Here is a 21,846-nt window from a genome sequence, read left to right as displayed (position 1 = left end):
CTTTAGCCTCAATCTGTGACAGAAGCATGGGAATGGGGGAAAAAGCGAAGTCTTCCCAGATTGCTGGTGAAGACACAACTCGTACCTTTACCTCTCATCTTGAGGCGCGTTGGCAGAGAGCTGCCGGCATGGAGATTGGCGTTCACCTACGTATGCACTCGTGTTCATGTGCACCACGATCGTGGTCTTGCAACACTGCTTAATTCTCCAGCATGCCCGCTGTATCTGTGCTAAACTCTCTCCAAAACATTTTTTAGTGGCCGATGTCTTAAAACGGCCCTCCCGACCGGCTCGATCCAGGAGTGAGCGTATGGAGATCTGCGAGTTTGTCTCGGGCGGGTGAGTCACTGCCCCTCTGAGTCAGTTCCCCCGACGGCTCCGCGAGCATGACTTCATTGCTGTAGGTTTAGGCTAACCGATGGCTGAAACTTTCCCAAGAAGAAAGATTAATGACAGTGGAAGTCAGAAGAGTGGGAGTTGCATGTTTATGGTGAGTCAAGTGAAACGGAGAGCTGGACAAGAGGTGCACGTATTGGGATGTATGCGCTAGCTTATGTCATTGTGTTGACAATGTGTGTTGGAAAGAAAAGCACCGGCACGCAGTCGAGATGCACTGGGTTCCTGGAAACTCCAAGAAAGATTTATTAGCCCATATTCAGTGATGCTGAATGGGACTTTGCATCTGCCTTTCTATCCGTTATCCTGAGTTTTAGATCTAAGGTTTAACTGCTGGCTGGTCTGAAGAGCGCGTGGCTTTTTCGTGCAGGCTTCAATATATGTAAGTGTCCCTGTGGAAGGAAGTCTAAGAACTCACAGTAACATAATCCGCTCATCAGCAGCCTGCTGAACTCCCTGAGCTTTTCCCTGATCCTTCCAACTTCCTTCGCCGGACGGCGTTTCCCTTTGCCTGCAGACAATTAGGGACGGCTGTGGAAGGTCGGTGCAATTGCATTGCAGGGCTGGCTTCGGCTGCTCGGCTGCTCCTTACCTTTTGCTTGGCCATTTCTTCTGGAAACACCTTGAGGAAAGCGAAGCGGTGCGCTCCAGTCTGATGCATTTTGCAGGTAGGATTTCCAAAACCCAGACTGTAAAATCCCCGGACTCTGCACCTGCTATTCATCCTGGAAAAGTTCTGCATCAGCTCGAATATTCGAGGGGAAACAGTAACCTAACAGTAAAAGCACAAGCGCTGGGAGAAAGAACAAAAGTTTCTGTGCAGTCACTGCACAGGATCTAAGCGTTTCTCCACATTGTGCATAAGTCTGAGCAGCCCAGTTTATTATCCAAGCTCGAGAGTGGGGGACTGAATGAGATAGGAGATACCAGTGGTTTCTTAAGAGCATCTGCCCAAACAATCGGGCAGGAACCTGGTGTTGCCATTGTCCTCGCTTTGTGGGCAATTTCAAGACTGCAGCTTCAAGCTCTCTGTCCCAAGACCCTGTATTGGCCTCTAAAGCGGAAAAGCAATAACATAAAGAAAAGTAATTAAGGTTTGGGAAACTGTTCTATGGAGAGCTTTCTGTTTTGTGTCAGAAATTTAGATCTGGACTCAGGGATCTGGTTTAAATATGAGACAATCAGAAACATACCCAGGAAGACTGACTGTTTAATTAAAGAACGCTTTTTAGGGCAAACCAAATAAAACACGCCAGCAGAAAGTCGGGGGCGGCAGTGAGGGTCCCGAGAGGAGATGAACGCAGAGGAAGATGCGGGTGCTCCGTATTCTCATGCGTAGCATCAGCTGAAAACAGAAAGTAAAGCCAGCTGTTGGCTGGGCTGGCTCGGCTCCGGGTGTGTGCTCTTAACTTTCTGCCTACCTGGGACTGTGCTGGAGCTGCCGCTGCGTCGTAGCTGGCTCCGTTTCTCGCTCCAGTTCTCAAAGCTGGCGTGACACCCCCAGGCTGGAAATCAAGGTTTGTGGCAGGAGAGGGAGATTGCCACCGTCGTCGGGGGTGGAAGTGGGCAGTTCTGGGCCAGCCAGGCTTGCCAGCTGCCGTTCCTTAAAGACGAACGAGAGGAAGGAATTCCTGTTTTGGTTCTGCTCTTTCCATTTGGGCAACTTTTCTCTTTTTGCGTCATTTATTTCTCCTTCAGGACCCGGTGGGTTGTACAGACCTGCAGCGGGCTGGTGGAGCTGAGGCTTTCCGCCTTTAGAGCCCCAATCCTGCTCTCTGCCATCAGCCCGCCCGACCAGCGCGGTCTCTGGGACCACCTGCTCCAAGGGAACGGGTGGTGGGGTAACCTGCTGAAGGAGGGATTTGGGTTTGACTCTTGGTAGTTAAATTTTACCAAAAGCTCTGGAGCAAGAGCTTGTACAGCTCTTACAAACTCCAGGGGTTTTCTCTATATTTCATATTAGAACTTGCGATATTCTTGCTTTACATATAAATATAGAATCCTTTTGAACCCCACTACTTCATGGCCTCTATGAGATCTTGCGGCAGTGAGGTCTGTAGGTTGTTGTTTGCTTTTTTGTTGGTTAGATTTGTGGAGAAATCCTTTGAATTCTCCTATTCTTGGTCACTCTGGAGGTTTCTTTGCTTTGAAGTGTCCCATCCATCCTTGCTAGTAAGTGTCATCTAAAACAAATCTGACTTTAATGGAAATGTCATAGTAATGTAATCTATTGGGTGAATGTAATTTTTTCTGTCTTTTACGCTGTCAGGATAATTGATTAACAAAAATTTTCTGTACATCACTGTCTATTATCTGGTTCCCAAGTATTTGATTAGAATTCCCAGGGGCATTTTGTGGCATTAGACAAGGTGTATAATCTCATCTGGCATATATTCATATTTTTCTGATACGTGATTAAACCGTGGTAATCAGGCAGCAGAAGAAATGCTTGTAGCAACTGAGGTGCCACCAACATGCCAAGGCGAGGAAGAGCCGGTTCCAATCGCTGATGCTGCTTGGGCTGAGAGAGGAATTGGAGATGCCGGCAGGGATTTGTCTCTGGTCACCCGCTAGCTCGGGGCGGGGGGGGCAGCGACGTGACTGCTTCCCCGACTCCTGAACCTGGAGTTCAGGAATCTGGCAGTTTTAAAAAAAAAAAAAAAATTAAAAAAAATAAAATCACTGTTTTCCCTGCAGTAAAGAGGGGACGGACTGTCTTTCCATAAGATCTTTTGTGTGTATTAATTCCCACCAGCATCAGTTTTATGCAGCTGTAGAAGGCCCGCTGTTTGTGATTGAGACGGACTAAGTGGGAGCGAGTCTGTCTTTGCTCATGGCCAAAGGTGAAGACACTTGAGACTATAAGACTTTCCAAGAATCTCATACTAAGATGTATTTTAGCCATGCTTAATGGCTGCACTTACCTCTTATTTCCAGGCGTAAAGAGCGTGCAAGTGGTTCTCAACTTGACCTTTTAAACTGAATGTACTTAAGCTTACTGGGCCAAATTCCCCTCACAGCCACGGTGCTGGAGCTCCCTGCTGGCCCCCGGGGGTGTCACCGAGCCTTCCCGAGCGGGAGAGCGCGGCTTGGGGTGCAACGAGAGCCGACGTGTGCTGAGACGGGGACGTTAGTGTTGCTAATCCCACCATGCGAGAAAGAGAACAGTTAACGGCGGCAATCGTCATGTGCTTCTGCTGTGAGGCTGCTTTCAAAGATGACAGATGCTTCAATGCTAGATGTGAAATAAACGGCTTTGCGCAAGTAGTTGTTCATTTTAGACGTGTTTTTTAAGCTCTGGTGTGCTGGCTACATGGGGATGCTGGTGGCTCTGGTGCTTCTTAGTTCTTCGTCCTCAGGACGAGACGCAAACTGCCTGCACTGCTCAGGAGCATCTGCCTGCATCTGCAAGCCTCCGGATTTCCATAATATGAAGTTTTTTTGCGTCAGGCTTTCCATGGGGCAGTGTGTTGGAGCTCCCGTCTCCCCTGCATGGGGAGGGGTCTGCTTTGTAGCATCCATCAGCCTCTACAGAGGTCTGGAAAAGCCAGGCAGGCGGAAACCCCCTGTGGTAAGCCCCGCTCCCAAAATCTTGTCTTGCTTATGAGAGAGGCTTGTGTGTGTTCTAGATATTCGCTGGTGTATCTGGAAGTGAAAATCCTGGTCTAATCGTACTCAAACAAAACTAGTCTTTGGAAATGACTGAATACGCTTATTCTGCTGCTAAATGAGAATCTGTACTTTAAAGCTGGTACACTTACAGGAACAGAAGCTTTTATTTTGCTTATAAGTTCCTGAGATGAGACCAGTTTCGCTTAGCTGGGTGGAGATCTTGCAGCTGCTTTTCATAGCTCTGTCTCAAACATTGACCAACCGGCAGGTTTCTGATCTGAGATTTTTCTTTTAACTTTGGGCCTTTCAGAAACCAAAACCTGAATGCTCTTAGCTGTCGGGGTTTCAGGTTCTCAAAGGGTCTGAATCTGAAGCAGACAACTTTTTGAGATGATACCTTAAGAGGAGGAAGTGGTAGTTTTTCATTTAAAAATAAGCTTCTCAGTTAGCAAATGCTGAAGTTGCCCGAAGTAGCTCGGATCTGTGACCTGGGGAGTCCTTTCCCAAAAGAGCTGATGGCCCCAGCAGTGGCCAGGAGGGGAAGCAGGACATGGCATTGCACCCGGTGCCTCAGGCTTGCAAAAGCTTTTGTGAATGGAGAGAATCAGGATGGCTTGATATGCTTCTCTGATAGAGGTAGACTTAGAGGTTTAAATGTTGTCATATTGCTGATTTTCAAAAGTAGTCTTACTGTTTGAAGGTGCTGATGTGCACCTACCGTGATTATTTTTTTTTTTTAATAATTATTGGGGTAAACATCTGAGTCCCACAAAAATCCGCTGGGACGGCTGCCCTGCATCTTACTGTGCCTGAAGCCTTTGAAAGTCTGGTCTGGCAAGGTGACCAGTTACTATCCATCGCTCGCTTGTTGGTGACTGTCCAGCTTTGCTCACGGCAAACACGAGAGGTCTGGAGCCGCTTAAACCTCTTTTAGTGCTCGTTCCGTTTATCTCCCTTTCGCAAAGGGCTGGCGGTGTGAGCACGGGCAGTTGGTGCAGAGCAGCCTTGGGCTTGTTCCTGCAGTATCGCCCTCTCCTTTCAGAGTACTGTGAGCTGGTGGAGTCAATCTCGGTCGCTTTGGAAGTTGGATTGAAGCTCCTGTGGTCCTTACAAGCTTTCCTGGGCTTTGCGTGCCCCTGTGGCCTCGCCATGGGGTGTCGCTGGAAAGCTATCCCCAGCTCGTACGCCCTTTAGCTTGGCCAAGAAATGCTGAGCACTAAGTTGTATCTGAGCTCGGGGTTGCGTTTCCTCCCGTCCTTATTTTTGATTCCTGACTACGAAGCTTTTGTAAGAAGGCACGAACCTCCTCCGTGGAGCGCGAAATGATTGGAGTCCTGCGAAGCTTTGGTTAAACCCGCCCAGAGCTGCAGCGCAGCAGCAGCCAGAGCACAGCAGGTACCAGGACACCGACTGCCAGTTCCCAGCTATAAAAACACACCGCTCGCACGGTTCACACAACCGGCACAGATGCAGCACGAGCAGCTGCCAGGGAGAAGGGGAGGAGGATGAAAAAGACCATTTGGATGTGAAAGCAGAGGAGTTGTGCATATCTTCCCAAAACAAAAATAGTAGCTCAAAACGCACTTAGAGTTCTTCTGGCAATAATAACCAATGGATGGGAAGCACATTAGGATATTTTCCTGGTTTGGAGCAAGCAGATGTTATTGTGTCCACTGAAATCATGGCAATGAACGTAAAGCACAACTTCCCTGCTGCCCTGGCATGAATTTTGATCTCTCTCTAGTGTAAATCAGGACAGACTCCGTGGAGGGCAATGCTGTTACACCATTGTACGCCAGAATTGGCCTTGCTTTTGCAAGTCCCAAGGGTGGTATTTTGATATCTAGAAAATTAATGCTTGAGATGGATCTGACCCAAAACGCTGGATTTGAACTCTTTGCAAGTTCAGATCCGGATGCAAACTTCACAGCTGCACCCTATTGTCTCTGAGCCCAATAAAACCCTCTCTCTGAACCACCCACAAGCTTAATGAAAATGTAGATTGAGATCAGATCGTTATGGCCCCGAGCCAGGGCTGTGAAGCACGCACAGTGAACGGCCTGACTCTTCTTGTGCTCATGGTGATGTAAACTGTGAGCAACTCCAAGGAAATCAGCTGGATTTCCCCAGTGTGGAGCCAGTTGTAAATGTGAACAGAATAAGACCCTAGGTATCTTATTTTTTTTATATATATCTGTTTTGAGGAGCAAGTGAACTCCCATCTCATGCTGACCTAGTCTGGGAGGTCGTCATCTTCCACGAGTAGCTTTGCCAGGAGCGGAGAGTGGATTTGTCCTGATTACCAAGACACATTGTTGGGGAATGTGATATCAAATGATGGCTATTTTTGTTCCAGCCTCAGCCCTCTTAGTTTGTTGGGAAAGTTGATGCTAGTGATGAAGAGTAGGAAAATCCTGGGGGAGGGAAAAGGGCGAGAAAAGAGGATAGAGAGGAGCTCTAAACAGCTTGGGCAGTAGTGCAGTGTGGGGATTTCTCCCTAGGGACAAGATATTTTTTGTAAAGCAAACAGCAGCGTTAAACACTTGAGAACTTCTCGCTGGAGGGCTGAAGCAGTCTCGTCTTTTGCCATCTCTCGGTGGTTCTGTTTACCGAGGAGTGCACAAATGGTTTAGCTCAGATGACTATAAACTTAAGTGGAAGAGTTGTATGCATGTTTGAATAGAGTGGTTCTTGCTACCTTAGTCGTGATCTGACTGTGTATGTGACTTGAATTTCACTGTGCGGATTTTCCCATCTGGGACAGTATTATTTTTGTCAAGTTTCCTTGATAGACACAAGACCTAAGCCTCGGGTATAAACTTTTTCAGCTCCTGCTTAATCATTAGTTTTTCCAATCTTAGTTTTTTGGTGAGTACTTTGTGTTTCTTCTGGGCAGTATTTTCATTAAAAACTTGCTGGATCTCTGCAGGTCAAGTCCATCTTTTGGTTGCATGAACTTAGAGTTTTGCTACCTTTAATTTTTTGGATGTTGTTCCTCATGAAGGGTCAAGACTAGTTCCTGTTATTGCTGATGTCCACGTGTGTCATTTCTTGAGCTGCCTTCACGTAGAAGCAGGCCTTTGCCAGGTGTGGATGGGTGTGTTTATTTCCCACATAGTAAGTGAAGTTTGGGTGCTGGTTCCTCTCTTCTTGGACTCTGCCGGAGCAGAAGCGGTGCTGGGAACAGAGGAAAAGTCTCAACTTCCAGGGAGCTGAGATGCCTGGTTTAGAGGACTTTAATTGGCAGGGTCGTGGGTTTGCTCTTTTATTAGAGGCCATTTGCTGTTTTCCCAGAAGATGAAAGGATTTTGCTGTCAACACTATTTTAAAAAAACATAACAAACCAAACCCAAGTGGGACTACGGTTCTGCCATTAGCATCTACTGGGGCTTGTTTCTGGGGAGCCACTGCTATAAAATCCCTCAATTCTTTCCACTACGAAAGCCCGCAAAAGGGGCTGGCAAAGCGGAGGACAACATAGAAATATTAACAGCCAGGTAATGGGGCCGTGCATTTTCAGAACCGGTATCTCTGCTTACATGGATCATTTAACCCGTTTAAGTGCCTGGTATGGGTGCCTGGCAAAATTCCCATCTCCCACCCCACCTTTTTTCCTGAATTAAGGGAGCAAAATATCATTACTTCTCTTGTTTCCTCCTAAGAACAAAACTTAACACCAACAAATCGCTTTTATCAAAATTCCTCTTCAAAATGTTTCCACATAATGGCTGGGGAACGTACGGAGCGGATCCAAGTTATGAGTATGGTTGCGGTGCTGGAGATTTGCTCTGAGCTCAAACAGTGGAACGCTTTGTTTTTGGAGTTTGCAAAGATCTGGGCAACCTTTTTCCAGGATGAATAGTTTATTTGCCGAGAAATGCAATTTTGGGGTTGACTGAAACTATTTACTGAATTGGCACTAGTAGTTAATCTTTTTGTAAAGGGCAGCTGTGTTTTGTTTCAACATTTTCAGAACTAAATATTCATGTTCTTCCATTTTGAAGTACCATTTCATTTCATAACTTGCCTGCGTTGTAATCCTTCTTGCAAAATGGAAAAGTTATCCAGACTACCAAACCAAAACAAAGGGATTGGTCGTGCATTTTGATTGACCTGAACTTAAAGGATTATTTTTGGTTTTCTCTTGCTGAGGAGGGAAAACAAACCCAAAGCTTTTTACTCCTAATGAAAACATGACCTTCTTTCACTGCTTGAATAATGATTGTGAATCTCGTTTATTCTTTGCCTGATTGTGAGCCACAAGTGCCAATCTCCACATCATGGCTGGAGATTGAGTTCATCATGAGAATGAACTAGTATTTAATTAATGCTTTGATCTTGGGAAGTGGCACTTCCCGGATGCTTGTTTCTCTAGTGCCTGTTCCCAAGAGCAGTTGTCCCTGGACAAGACCCCGTCCTTTGCTAAGTGAAGATGCTCTTTGCTCTTGACTTGAGTGCACAGAGGTTAGATGCTCTTAAAGTGCAAGAAGGGCAGATTCAGATCTCAATAAACCGTGATGCAAGCCAGCCGCGAGCGTATTAAGGTCAGGATGTGCTTTTGTGAACCATACAACTTATTGTACTTCAGGGCAACAGTTTAAGCTGTTCGAATGTGTCCCCAAGATCTCCTTATTTTCCAAGATAAAGTATTTCTGGTGGTTGAAGAGGATCCCTGCTGTGGTTTGGGCAGCGTGGTTAGGATGCGAGGGCTCTTGCTCCATGGCACTGTTCCTGACTGTATTGGCTGGTCTGGAACTGAAAGCGTAAGGCTCAGCTGTGGTCTCACCGGTGCTAGGCAAAACTGTTCAGTGAAGGTTTCACAATTGTGGTGGGTTGCTGCTATCCATTGTTGGTTAATGTTACTACCCAATACTTGAGAAAATCTGTGGAAAATGAGTACAGCCGAGTCAATGGCCCCGTAACCAACTCGTGTCCGAGTTGCGCTGCAGTTCACAGCATCCCTTGTGGAAGCCTGCCTCCATGCATCCGCCACGCGTGGTGTCCCACAGCCTGGGCAGCTCCAGGCGCCGCGTGTTATTCCATCTGCCTACGGTAAACAGAATGGCACGTTGGGTTTGGCTTTTAAATACAGCTTCTCTTGAAATGGAGCAAATACCAGCGACGCTGCTCTGTGTGATACCGCGCTTGTTTTTCCCATGTCTTGAGCAGCGGGGCAGAAAAATCAGAGCCAGGCACTGGTGTGTTTAGGGGGTGATGTTAAAGCATAGAACCAACTATAAAAGAGGTTAAATAGAAATCTCTCTTAAAGAAGTAGACAGCACAACTGAGTAAAAAGAGGATGACAAGAAAACTAATGTTCAGCTCTGTGGAGGGTACCTTGCTAATTACTCCTGAGGTGCACCTACCCCTTGCAATATCACATCCCAGGACCTCGGAGCGTAAGCAGGATTATTCTTGCAACCTCAAATTTATTCTGTCAACTCCGCCACCATCCCACTGCGGGGGAAACTGCGGGGCAGGGAAGGATGGGGTTACCCCCTGTGTTGACTTACAAGCAGGGGTTGGCAGCTCTGGAGTAACAGCAAGAGTAACAGCAAAGCTTTGCAGTTGGCCTCGTGCCTTGGTTCTGTCAACTTGCTCCTGTTGCTTGAAAAAGTTTCTGCAGGGAGGAGGCAATGACGTAGCCCAAGTGGGTGCCAGTAACGGACTGAACTTCGCTGCTGGCTTCCCCCGATGCAGAGAGAAGACGGACAAACCCATCCTCCCCGGAGCGTGCGGGTGGAAGGTGCAGCGAGACACGCAAAGCTCTGTCACTTCCGCTTGTCTGCGAGCGCTCGCACAGCTGATGTCACTTGACAAGCTACTAAAGGTCCTTCCAGTGCCTGTCACCTAAGGACTTGGTGTTCTTGGGTGGAACAGTGCTCTGACAAGGAAGAATAATGAGTGATTGCTTAATTTCTGTCAGCACCTCCCAACCCAGCCAGTGCGCTGCCTTCTGGCGCGCAGCGTGCAGGAATGCACATCCTTGGCCACGGTCGGGGATGAGCTGGGATCTGAGCCGCAGAGCCGTGTTGTTTGTGTTACAGCTTGGGATTTGCATCAGGGCTGTGCTGTGAAGTGATGACTGGGTTGAAGGTGCTGACAGACTCCAGGGGAGCTCCTGGTGCCGGGTTCTGTCCCTGGATGTATGGAAAGCCAGAATAGTCGTATCTCCTCCATCTTCCAGCTCTTTCCCTGCCTCCATTCATTTTATTCCTTGTTGCTCTTCATTTAGAAACTCCCTCTGGGGGTTGTATCTGCCTGTGCTTCCTTCTGCTCTTCCTCATGCATGCTCTTGACTCCTCCTTGCTTCTCCAGCCCTTGCTATCTGGAGCAATTTGCCCATGATTTTCCATCTGTTGTCCCGTTCTGGTGTCTCTTGCTTGCCGTGTACCTTCAATACTCTTGCTGCAGTTCTGTCTCCTAGCTTCGCACATCATTTTATGCAGATCAGGAGCAGAGGGAAGCTGGGGCGCTGTGTCACAGCGATGTTTCTGCATAGGAGTAATGCCACCAGCCTGTGTGGCGAAGTCGGAGCCACCCGGCATTCTGCCTCTTGCCAAGTCCAGGCAAAGCAAGGTAAACGTGCCCTGTCCTGCCATAAATATGACGACTGGATACGTGCAAACCTCACTTAAACAAAAAGGACCTTCCCTGTGTATGCATGTGCAGACCCCAGTCTCGCCCACATGTAGAAACCAAATGTTAAAAATGTGCCCGAGCGCAACTTCCTCATTCGATGCCACCAAAGACTTTAAGGCAACTCATTTGTTTCTTCTTATGCAGCTGCGTTTATTTCTATGTTTTTGCAAAAATAGTCCTAAAAAAGCCTGCCGGGTAATCTCCTCGCTCCTAGTGACTGCAGAGATCGATAGCTGTCTCTGAACCGTGGCCGTGTGCGCTGTAGGTCTGCAGTCATGAATTTGCCTTTGTGGATGCCCTTTTTTTTTTTTCCTTTTTACTCGAAGGCCCCAACATCCGGATACGTCTGAGGAAAGGAGGCTGCGCAAACATTAAACGCGCTTTCATATTCCCCTTTCAGGCCAGCTTTGACTTTCCTTGAACGTAGTGAAAACAAACAGATGTTCTCAGAAAGCCAGAGTGACCTGGAAACTATTAATTAGGTAGTGAGTGAAAGAGGAGATTGCAGTGTTTGGATTTCCTTTAAGGATAATTATTTTTAGCCTCTGCTGACGTAGCCCAGGACAAGTTAACAGCAACCTGCTGCTGGGCCAGTGGAGGAAATCTAGAAAGAAAGATCGCTGCCCTTTCAGAGAGAGATGGTAGCTGAAACGCTGCCATTACCTGGGATTAGTGTGATCAAAGTCTAGATATCATAACTTGTAAAAAACGCATATGTGTGTCCCTACTCTTGTTTCTGGAAGAGAACCCAGAAAAACCTGTGTTTCTGGGTCATTTCATTTCTCCATCTACACTTTCTGTTCTTTCACACTCCTGCTACGCTGGAGATGTTCAGATCTTCCACAAAAGTCTGTGTGGTTCTCACGGTGCCTTTGACCCTGGTATATTTGGCTATGATGACAAACGTGCCACAGCCTAGGAGACCTCAGGGGAGTTTGTCTCTTGATTGTCTTCCCCCAATCCATTTTCTGGTGCTGTTACAAGAATAAGAATAGCTGATTTGTGTTTGGGGAAGCTTCTGCAAAGGGCACTTGGAGGAGCTTATCCCGCTGGACCAAGGGAAAAACAACTCCAAAGGTCCAGGTGATGGATCCTGCCGGGGATGTACAGCAGCAGGGGCTGTTTGCGTGCAGTTTTAAGAGCTGTTTTAGTTCCAACGATATCTTGTGCTTTTCTCATCCAATGTACGGGAATGGGTTTATTCACATAGGCAAAGGTACTGCCGATTAATGTGGGCATTTTCTGTGTTTGCGAGTGGACCCCGCACTCCAAAATGGTGCAACGTGTTGCCCGGCTTGGAGGCAGGAGCATGGAATCATAGAATCTTTCAGGTTGGAAAATACCTCTGCGATCATCAAGTCCAACCATAGTGGCACGATACCTGTGTTTGATCAGTCATAGTTCAGGGAAAGCAGAAACGTAACTACGGTGATGCCTGCTGCGCGCTCTGCTTGGCACCTGATGCTTAAAACTGATGTAAAGGCAGATCACAAGTGTGTGGTTTGCACCTCACCCCGCCTGGCTCTGGTGTAACGTGCTCTTGCTTGACTCAACGCTCCATCCTTTCTCCTTTTCTTTGCAAACATCTCTCCAGAAGCCTTTCTAGCAGCCTCCAGTTAGTGGCCCACCAACCAAACCTGCAAATAGGACTAAGTTTTTAGTTTGCAATTTGATACCAGATGAATCTCTTTCCCCAGAGAACAACGGGCTGCCGGGACAGGCAGCTCAGTTTGCTGAGCCATCGAGAACAGCGGGGAAAGCCTCGCGTACACACCAAGGAGGCCGTGGCTGGGCTCCAAACGTCAGGAAAGCCTCAGATCGGATGTACGTATTAATGACAGCAGAGTAGGATTACAGACCAAAAAAATATACACAGAGCAGGCTATACATGCCCTACCCAGGGTAGGACCTGCATTTCTCCCTGCCAGCCTGTGAGCAGGGCTAATAATGAGTTGTTTGCATGCACGCAGTATCTTTCATCTCTTATCTCTGTTCCTCAGATGAGACAGAGCACTTTGGCCGAGGATCTGCTGCGCATCCTTGGCCAAGTAGAAAACAGGACCTTAGTTAGCAACTTTGTCCCTGGCTCTAACCTCTGGCGGCAGGAGCTGGCTTTCGAAGCCCACGCCACCAGGCTTTCCACCTTTGTATCTCCCTTCCCAGAGCTTCGCTGCAGAGCAGGGAAAGGGCGTTAACCCCCATGTTGCCTCCCTGCAGCTGCGTTCCCCAAGCTCGGCTGAAGTGGGAAGCTCGTGGGCTTGACGTTAAATGACCCCAGCTTGGTTTCTCCTGTCCTTCTCAGCCCTTCCAGGCTAAAGGCCACACGAGCTGTTTTAGCTGCATCCTGAGCTTCCCAGCATCTGGGGCCGGTTCTTAGAAACCTTAGACTCGTGGAAGCGGCGCATGGAAGTGGCCGGGCTGGAAGGGCTGGGCTCGACTGGCCTCCGGGGAGCGCGTGGGAGTCCTGGTGTCATGTTCAGTTATGGAACTTCACCAGCTTCATCCTCGGAGAGGGATTTGTGCTTTCAGCATTGCTGTTGGGAAGAACCAGCCAAGAAGGAGCAAGATAAGAACAGCACGCAGCAGAGGACGCAGAGCAACACGTGCCGCGGCACGGGGAACGGCAGGGATCGCAGTGCCCCAGCACCCTCGTCTTAGGCATAACTTGGCACTTGACTCTTGACGTTAACTTTGTCTGTGGAGCTTTTCCAGCAATGTCTGCCTGAGGATCCAGGCAATGGTGTGAAAGCGCTAAAGGCTATCCAAGCAGGTATTAAAACCTGCCTCTGTGCCAGCACGCGCAGGTGTTTTTCAGCGCAGCCAAACACAGGAGTGATGCAAAGCAAGGTCCTCTGGCACGTTAGCATCATTACGCATGGGGTATTTCTGTGTGTATTTTTTTTTTCTGCGTCACTTTTTGGAGATGTACAATGGCCAGGGCTCGTCTGTCATGTTGCGGTGATGCGTATTTAGCTGTGACCTACTTATTGCCTTACTGCCGCGGAGTCCTCGTTCAGTAGCTCATTGTCACTGCAGTTATCGCATCGAGACAGAGCCGTAAGTGTTGTAGTTTCCTGGTGCGGAGGAAGACTTAAATACATGTATTTTACTTCTATTAAGCAAGTATCGCATTCCTAACTCTGCTGGAAATCAATCATCCCTATGTCAGAAATTACCCCCTCCCCCAGACAGGGCTTTCAAGTTTGTAGCGTCTAATGGAATTTAATAATATTTATTATGTTTCCAGCACATTTATGGGGAGCAAGACTTGACTTGCTGCGTTGGGCTTTCTCTGGAAGGAGGTGATGGACGGGGCTTGCTTTTACGCTGTTGTGAGACCGCTGTAGATTCACACAGATTTAAACCTTGCAGGGACAAAGAATTTCCTTCTGTAGCTTAATCCATGATTAGTCTTAAATTCCAGCCTTGGCGGGAGGAGAGGGACTCTCCCCTCCTTCGTAGGTAAGAAGCTGGAATTAACGCTTTCCCTTGGAGAGGCTCCTGATTGTATGTTTGTGTTGCACTTAAAAGGTGTTTAATCTTATAAACTTCCTACTGCCCTTTGCATGTAGCGCTGCCATAATCCTGTCCCCGGATCACCGTCACTAATGTGTTGGTTGTTTCAGGACAGAGAAGCAGCTGAGTCCAAATTACACAGGTGAGTGCCTGTGGCAGTGTGGCAAGGTGCCGTCGTGGGCCTCTTCTTCTTAATAACCTCGTGCAGCCAACAAAAACATCAGGGACGATCAGTTTGCATAGCTGAGGGGAAGGGGTGAACTGTATCTCCTAGCACATCCTTCAGCTGCTTTAGACCATGATCTAGTTCTGTGGTTGTTTTGTAGGATTGTACCTTCTGAGCAGCTGGGACAAACTTAGTTTTGGGTTCTGGGTTGCTGATATTTCTTGGCAACAAACTGGCAGATGCCCAGAACCAAGACGCCCCTCTCCAGGTGAAAGACCTGCTGCAACAGGTTAGATGTTGTGTCCAAGATGCTTATAATTCTGTGGCATGGATTTGTTGGGATAGGCATGCAATTTTCTGTGTCAGCCCTTGTGAGAGAGGAAGGCTCATGGCCTAGTCGCAAATTCTGAGCATGAATTGTGTGTGTTCTGCTATAGGTTCTCTTTTTTTTAATAAAAAGTGGGTTGGCTGAATAATGTGAACAATTTGAGCATTCACTATAGGGCTAACGGCAAATTGAAGTGATGTTTACTTAACCTACAGTGACAGACACAAACTTTATGGGTTTTAATTTTAATACATATTTTACATAGGTGAGATGACAATGTTATTAAAAATGAAGAGATTTGTTGATGTAAAGTATAAATAGATGTCAGCAGTAAAAGCTCTGAAGTGGCTTTTCCTTCTCCTGGTCTAACGCACCCGCTGGGGTGAGCCTAAGTGGAACCCACCACCTCCTGCACCGTGCGCGGGAGCCGAAAGCCCATGTGGGAAATTATCCTTGGTGGGGGGTGAATAATAAATAATGACTGAGTGTATTGGTTACTGTTTTCCTTAATGTTTGCAATTGCTGTGGGGGATGAGTCAGACGGGGTTTCATACATCGCATCGTGTGAACGTGGGCTTGTGCAAGTGCTGCGGGAGGTGGAGTCCAGCGGTGTGTGGGGCTGGATGTGTGGGGCTGAGCCCCAGCAGCAGCTCCTCAAGGCAGGAGCAGTTTGCAAAATGGGACAACTGGAGCCCTTGATGAGTTTGGGGCAAAAGCAAAGGTAACAAGTGGAGATGGCGTGCAGTAAGAGCTTGCATGGATCTTGTGTTTTCCGCCGTGCTTTTTGATTTATGTTTGTCTTTAAACAGGCTCTGCAGAACTCTGGGTTCAGTGCCATATTTCTGAATTGCGTACATCATCCAATAAATAAATCAAGTCCCCATCAACTTTGCCTCTGAGCAACATCCAGCTGCAGTCAAGCAGAAACACAAACAAGCCGTTGCTGCGTTCTTCAGATCTCCTTCCTTTGCAGGCACGCTTTCTTGTTCGCTGGCAAAGAGCACAAGGAGTCACCCAGCAAAGGGACACGGGGAGGTAATTCCCGAGTCCGTTAGTGACAGTGACTCCATGGTGTGACCCTGTTCACTCCAAATCATATTACTTTTTGTCTGTGCCCTGTTTTTCTCAACACCTCCCCGCCTTATCGGTTCTGTCTGAGGATAATCCGTGCTCATGCTGGAGGAATGCTTTAGGAGCAAGTCTGGTTTGGGTTTTTAAGGTATGACCCGTTTGTGGTTCTTTCTGACTTGGTGGTGATGGAGATTCCCAGCATCTCAGAAAACTGGCTCAGTAGTCAAGACCTTTAAAGGAATTTGAAGTACGTGGGATGAGGCAGTAAGGCCTGGGAATGGGAGATGCTGGCTAGACAGTCGCAGCCAGCAGCAGCCAGGACATACTTGTTCTCCCGGCAAAGTCACCACCTCTTCCATAGCTGCTTGCAACATTTTAGACTGCTCATGCCAAATGCTTACCGAGTCCCCATGGGATGGATCTGGCACGGGTTGGGAATTGCAAGCCCTGGCGTTCCCACTTCTGTGAGTTCGTTATCATGGCCAGAAGAAGCTAAATTTTGGGATCTGATGAGGTGGTCTGCATCTGAATGGGTTCCTAGTGCAGTCTGGCGTATCTTGGCCTATCTGCTTTCTCCAGTCCTCTTGTACGAGCTGACCCAGGTGCCATGTTGTCCATGATGGCAGGGTGTGACAGAACACACAGCCCTTTAAACACCTTGAAATGCAACTGGCCCCACCACAAAGTTATGCACAAATGCTGAGAATCGGCCTGGAGGTTTCTACCTGGCAGATTCAAAATACTTTGCCACCATGGAGGGAGGAGGAGGAGGAGTGTCTGGTGAGGATGCTTTGAAAGGAACGGGCTTATGGGGCAGGTGCTGAGCAGAGGCTGTTTGCCCAACAGGAGCAGGGGCACCATCAGCTCCTGTCCAGGAGAGGACTGGAGTATTTTGTGCTGCTGGTAATTGAGTTGGGTTGTAAATAAAAGTTTAAGAAACTGGGCTCACAAATTCCTGTCCTGTCTGCTAGGAGGCTCAGCCACCCCACACAGGACGCTAGTGCTCATCTGTTAGCGCAGCTCAAGGTGAGCCCTATGTCACCTCTGCCGAGCATCTGTTGCAGAGAGTAGAGATGCAGCGATGCCGTTGGCTTTGGAAGGGCAACCTGGGGTAGGGATGAGAGTATGAGTGTTCACTGTGGGGTTGGCCTTAGCCTCACCCTATGGCAGGCGAGGGTTGGGTTAGGATTGCAACCCTGAGCACGGAGAGCAGGGATCGGAGGCTGGTTGCAGGCAGCAGAGCCCTGGTAGAAAGGAATCGTGTGTCCCAGGAGCGTCCGCTCAGCTCTGCACTGCTCTGTGTCCCCATTAGATGGAGAGATTTCTTGTGAGACGTCCCACGGAACGATGCAAAGTGAAGTTTTACCAGCTGGTGTTAACGCAGAGCATCAGAGCAGATGTGACCGAAGAGTCAGTTATTCCTCACCTTGAGCTTTGGGAGTGTTTGGAGGCCGTAGTGCACATGTAGCCGTGTGTTATTTATGCTTCCAAAGAAAAAAGGAAAAATTAAGTAAATCGGTTGCCTAGATTTCACTTTTACTGGAATAAAAACAACCTCTTCCTAGAATTAATATTATTCTTTCTACCTTCTTTGGATAACCACATAAAGAATGTTTTGTTTTAAGCACCTCAGTTGCGTTGCAGGCATGCAATAACTCTTAGGAGCCCTATGAGCATTTTTGCAAGTCTCTGGGGGATTTCTGATTGCGTCCCATCCAAACGGCAAAACCACTTGGAGAGGTGCCTTGTGGACCTCTGCCCTGCCCTTACTAAAAGTCTGAGTGATTACACAGTTATAAGCATCTGTAGGGCATGTGATAGATGCCCAGCTGAATGCCAAGGGTCCTCCCGTATTGCAAACGCTCTGGTACCTGATGCTGTTGTGGTCCTGTGCTGAGAGCTCCTGGCTCACAATTTGGCTATTCATGGGCTCTGACCACAGGATTGCTCTTGTCCACTTTGTACGTGTCAGTGGCGCCTCTGCACGAAGGACGAGGGCAATCGCAGTCAAAACAGGAAGGCAGACGCCATGGAGGGGAGCAGCTTCTCTCAGATAGGAGCAGAGCCAGGGAGAGGCGACAGTGCTCTCGCCAGCCATCAGTAATGGAAGTGGCTCTGTTTTGGCAGTATCTGAGCATCGTCAGATGTTTTAGAGTCATTTCCAGTGGTGTATCCTTCCTTCACCGGGGCACACGTTTCCCCTGTTCCCGGGGGGTGAAGCGTAGGGGAGCTGGTGCACCAGTTTCAAAAGGCACTTGGAAGTGCAGCCAGACAACTAATGGATTTTCAAAAACACCTTGCCGCCTCAAAATGCGTTGATCATCTGACTTCACCTGGTGCGTAGAAAGCATGTGATAGAGCTGAGACACCAAGCTGGGTTTCTGGGGTGCTCCTGTCCTGGCTGACAGCATATGGCAGGTTTAAATGCACCCTGAGGTCTGCACCCGCGCATAGAGCAGGTGTATCTTCAAGTGGTGGTGGTTCAGTGGTCACAGACAATCATCCAGGTATCGTGGAAGAAAGGCAGGAGTAATCTGAATGTTGCAGGAGGATCTTCCACGTGCTGGTCCTTCCAGGGATGCTGCCTTTGAAATGGATCCCATGCTAAATGTTTGATGGCTCCCCTGGTCTTTTTAGTAGAGAAATCTTTTCAGGCTGTAACAGCGCTGGCAAAAAATACTGTAGAACTGCAGTCATTTTCTATATGCCAGCAGTTAAGTAGGGTTATCTGTTTTCCAGTACTCTAAATAGTAGTAAAGGAAAAGGAAGGAAAATTATCTTTCTGTAGGTTCCTTTGATTCCTCTTTAGATGAGTCCCTGCCTATAAAAATATGGTGCCGACGAGCGCATTCCTCCCCTATCAGCAGGGCTTAGGTTTATCCTGTAAATACATTTGGTCTCTGGGTCTTCTAGATTCATTTTTCCAACCTTCATTTCTGGTGTCAGTATGTATGACTCTGCCCAGGCAGGCTTATGGCTGATCAGAAGACTTTTTTTGTGTGTGTTTTGTTGTTTGTTGTTTTGTTGTTTGTTTGTTTTTTTTTTCTTTTAAGTTGACTAAACTATTTCTGTCACCTGGCCTGGTAATACTTAGCCAACTTCTTAATTTTTTTTTATTGAGTGTTGAGTCATTAGGATGTCAGTTGTGACTAGACTTGCATGTCTCAGCTGTTTCTGGATTGCAGCGATAACTGATTTAAGGGGGGAACTGCCCAGCTTTCCTAAAGACTCAATTCCTCTGGTATTCTCAAAAAAGCAATGTTGGCCAAATCCTGAAGCTCCCCGTTCAGGCGAAAACTTGTATCTTTTCACAGGCATCCGGATTTGTTCAATGATAGATAAGCGTGTTTGATACATAGACCTGTCTTGCTCTTCTGTTTTTTCACTGCTGTCCCTCTGGCTCTGAAGACTCCGTGAGATGGATTGGTAGAGGATGTGAACCTTGGGGAGAAGGGAAGTTACCATTCGTTGGTATTTCTGAAGTAGCCCCATTAGTTTTTAGATTCAAGGAATGTACTGTCCAGTTTCCCTTTGGTGGTTCCTGAATAAAGTGGAAAGGGAAATTGAGGTCCAAGGTGTTGGGCAGTGAGCAGAAGAGTGTAGCACAGCTTGCTGCTTGACAGATCAGGTGACGTAAAATCATCAATTTAAGAGATTTTTTTTTTGTTTTTTTTAGTGACGTCTTTAAGCAGAGAAAAGAAAATATCTTGGGTAAAACAACTATTTGCTTGGATTATGCGGTAGAAGACGCAGGCCTAGCATTTTACACACAATCCAAAAGCTATGTCTTGGAGGGTTGCCCCTTCCAAATATTTCTGAAGTCCTGGAGGGGTTTCCGTAGCTGGGAGATGAAGGCCGTCAAGCTGTGGGATCAAGGAGTCATTTTTGAGCTGCTTGTTTTGGCAACAAGGCAACTTTTGCATCACATGAATCCAAACGTGGTCATCCCCCCCCCGCTACGTTCTGAAAAAACCCGTGGACAAATTAAGGCATCTCCTGCCAGAATTGCCACTGAACCTGTGAGTCTGTGTCTCCGACCTGGGGACTGCATCGGCGGTAATGAGCTGTAGCTGATGGTGACAGCTAGAAACCAGGAGCTCTGCCCGAGGGCTCTTCAGCTGCTCAGGCAGGTTCGCAGCCTGCTTGGCACTTACATGAAAGCATCGCTTCTAGAGCAGGAGGACGAGAGGATCCTCCTTCCAGGCACGGTATCTGGCTCCCGTTTTATGCTGCCGATGGCCTTGGGAGGAGGGACCCAGGAGATGGGAAACAGCAGGACTTGGCTCTACCTCACCCCCTGCTCTCCCAAACTCCCTGGTTGTCTCTTCTGGGTTTTTTTTTCTGTCCGTAGTTTAGCAACTGTTTTGTAGTGCCCGAGTATGTGACTGCTTGCATAGCCCCCGTGTACCTGGGTGTTCACAAGTTGGCCAGTGGCTGGAGAGTTATGATGGGGTTTTTATTGTAGGAAGGCAGGCTGTAGCCTCCCTCAGCACCCGCCTGCCTTAAATTATGGGGAGGGAAATCCTGCTGACAAACGCCCTCGACTGTCCCAGCAGCTTTGCGTGCGGAGAAGCTTGTCCGAAGGACTTGGCTGCTGATAGGAAATCCAAAGGTTCCCCTGGGGCTGTGGGCTTTACACAACACCCTCCTCCCCCGCCACAGAAAACTGCGCTTAGCTGGGTTGTACGGAGGAGAAAATAGCAAAGTCGGTGAGGAGAAGTTTATGCAGGTGTTCTGGCGTGTCCCTAACCCTGTGTGTGGGTCTGGTGGACGTGGATGGTTTGGACAGATGATACTGCCACATGGCATGTCCAAACATCCACACCTGGTGTAGACTTGATGCCGTAGCTTGTACCAGGGGTGCTGCTGGGAGGGAAACTTGGAGCCCGATATCCTCATGGATGCATGAGCACGACCAGGCAGAGCGATGCTGCCCCGTGCTGGCTCGGGGAGCGGAGGCAGCGGAGCAGCACGGGGAGCTCCGTGCAGCTGATCTCATAAATCAGGCCGTGGTGGGCTCTGCTGCCATGGCCAGCAGCGGGGACACGCATCTAGACAGCTGGTCCAGACCTGTCCTCCTCGCCCCATCCATCAGGCTGCAGCTGGGGTTGCCGCCACAGGGCCAGCGCTTGGTGGGAGAAGGTGGAAAGTTCTCACGGGGTACCTGGCAGTGGCTGAAACAACACATTATATCGCACACAAGCTTTGCTCTTAAGGTGGATGTGGTGTCATGAGGTTAATAGAGAATGTTTGTGGGAGTGCTCAGGGAAAAGAGGTGATTTTTTTTAAAAAAATATATTCAGCTTTATGCTGCTGATTCTGTTAGATTTGTTATGATCCTTCAAACTTCATAGAGCACGGTTTGGTGATGGCATATGCAGATGACGCTGTGCTGGAGCTAAAAGAAAAAGGGTTTTGCCCAAGGGAAAACCCGGATTTTTCTTCTGGAGAGAACAAAATGCGACGGAGCAAAACGTAGTCAAATTTGTTCCCAATTTTTTGATGAATGGTTGATATCTTCTGGGGAAATGGATCACTTAAAAGAATTAATCAAAACTTAATTTGTCATCAAAATGCAGTCCCAACATTTTTTAGGGGACGTTTGATCAGCTCTCACACCTGACTTGCGTGCATGAGTTAGATTTGCAAATGTACACATCTGTTTGCTTTAACTTGCAAACCAGTGCCAAGAGATTAGAAGGTACTGCCAGGAAAAACTCAAGTTGACGAATGGGAATTACCCTTCCTAGGATGGCTGTGAATATTTTTAGGAAATAAAATCTCTTGCTGGTCTCTAGCAAGTCATTTGTATTATAGGCAGGATCCAGTCAGTCATCTACCATTTTATTTTATTTTGTTTTGTACAGCAGCCTCAGATCCGTGTTCCCCTTGAGCAGGGGAGTGCGGAGTGTGTCCTGTAGGCAGGAGCTCGACTCAGAGCTGATGCTGAGAAGGTGGTGGGCGAGGAGGGAATTGCTGCTCTCCATCACATGTCTCAGAGCATGCATGCTGTGCATGGCAATGTTTAATTGCTGTTTCTTAATTTGCTCTGCCCTCCCCACCTGTAAATCCTCCCCCATCCATCTCTGCACGAGCATGGAAGTGCCTGGAAGTG

At 48.0% G+C, this 21,846-nt stretch overlaps 1 protein-coding gene across 1 annotated transcript in view; it reads left to right on the top strand.

The window, feature by feature from the left end:
• Positions 1-948: 948 nt before the first annotated feature.
• Positions 949-21,846, top strand: part of ZNF469 (zinc finger protein 469) — a 162,820-nt gene continuing 141,922 nt past the window's right edge. The window contains exon 1 of the mRNA XM_074582720.1: positions 949-1,064. The gene's annotated coding sequence lies outside the window, so the exon portion shown is untranslated. The remainder of the gene's footprint in view (positions 1,065-21,846) is intronic.

Source organism: Larus michahellis, chromosome 4 (genome assembly GCF_964199755.1).
Source record: "Larus michahellis chromosome 4, bLarMic1.1, whole genome shotgun sequence".
Lineage (NCBI taxonomy): Eukaryota > Metazoa > Chordata > Aves > Charadriiformes > Laridae > Larus > Larus michahellis.
The sequence above is the reverse complement of the archived record's forward strand: the minus strand, read 5'-3'. Positions and strand labels throughout refer to the sequence as shown.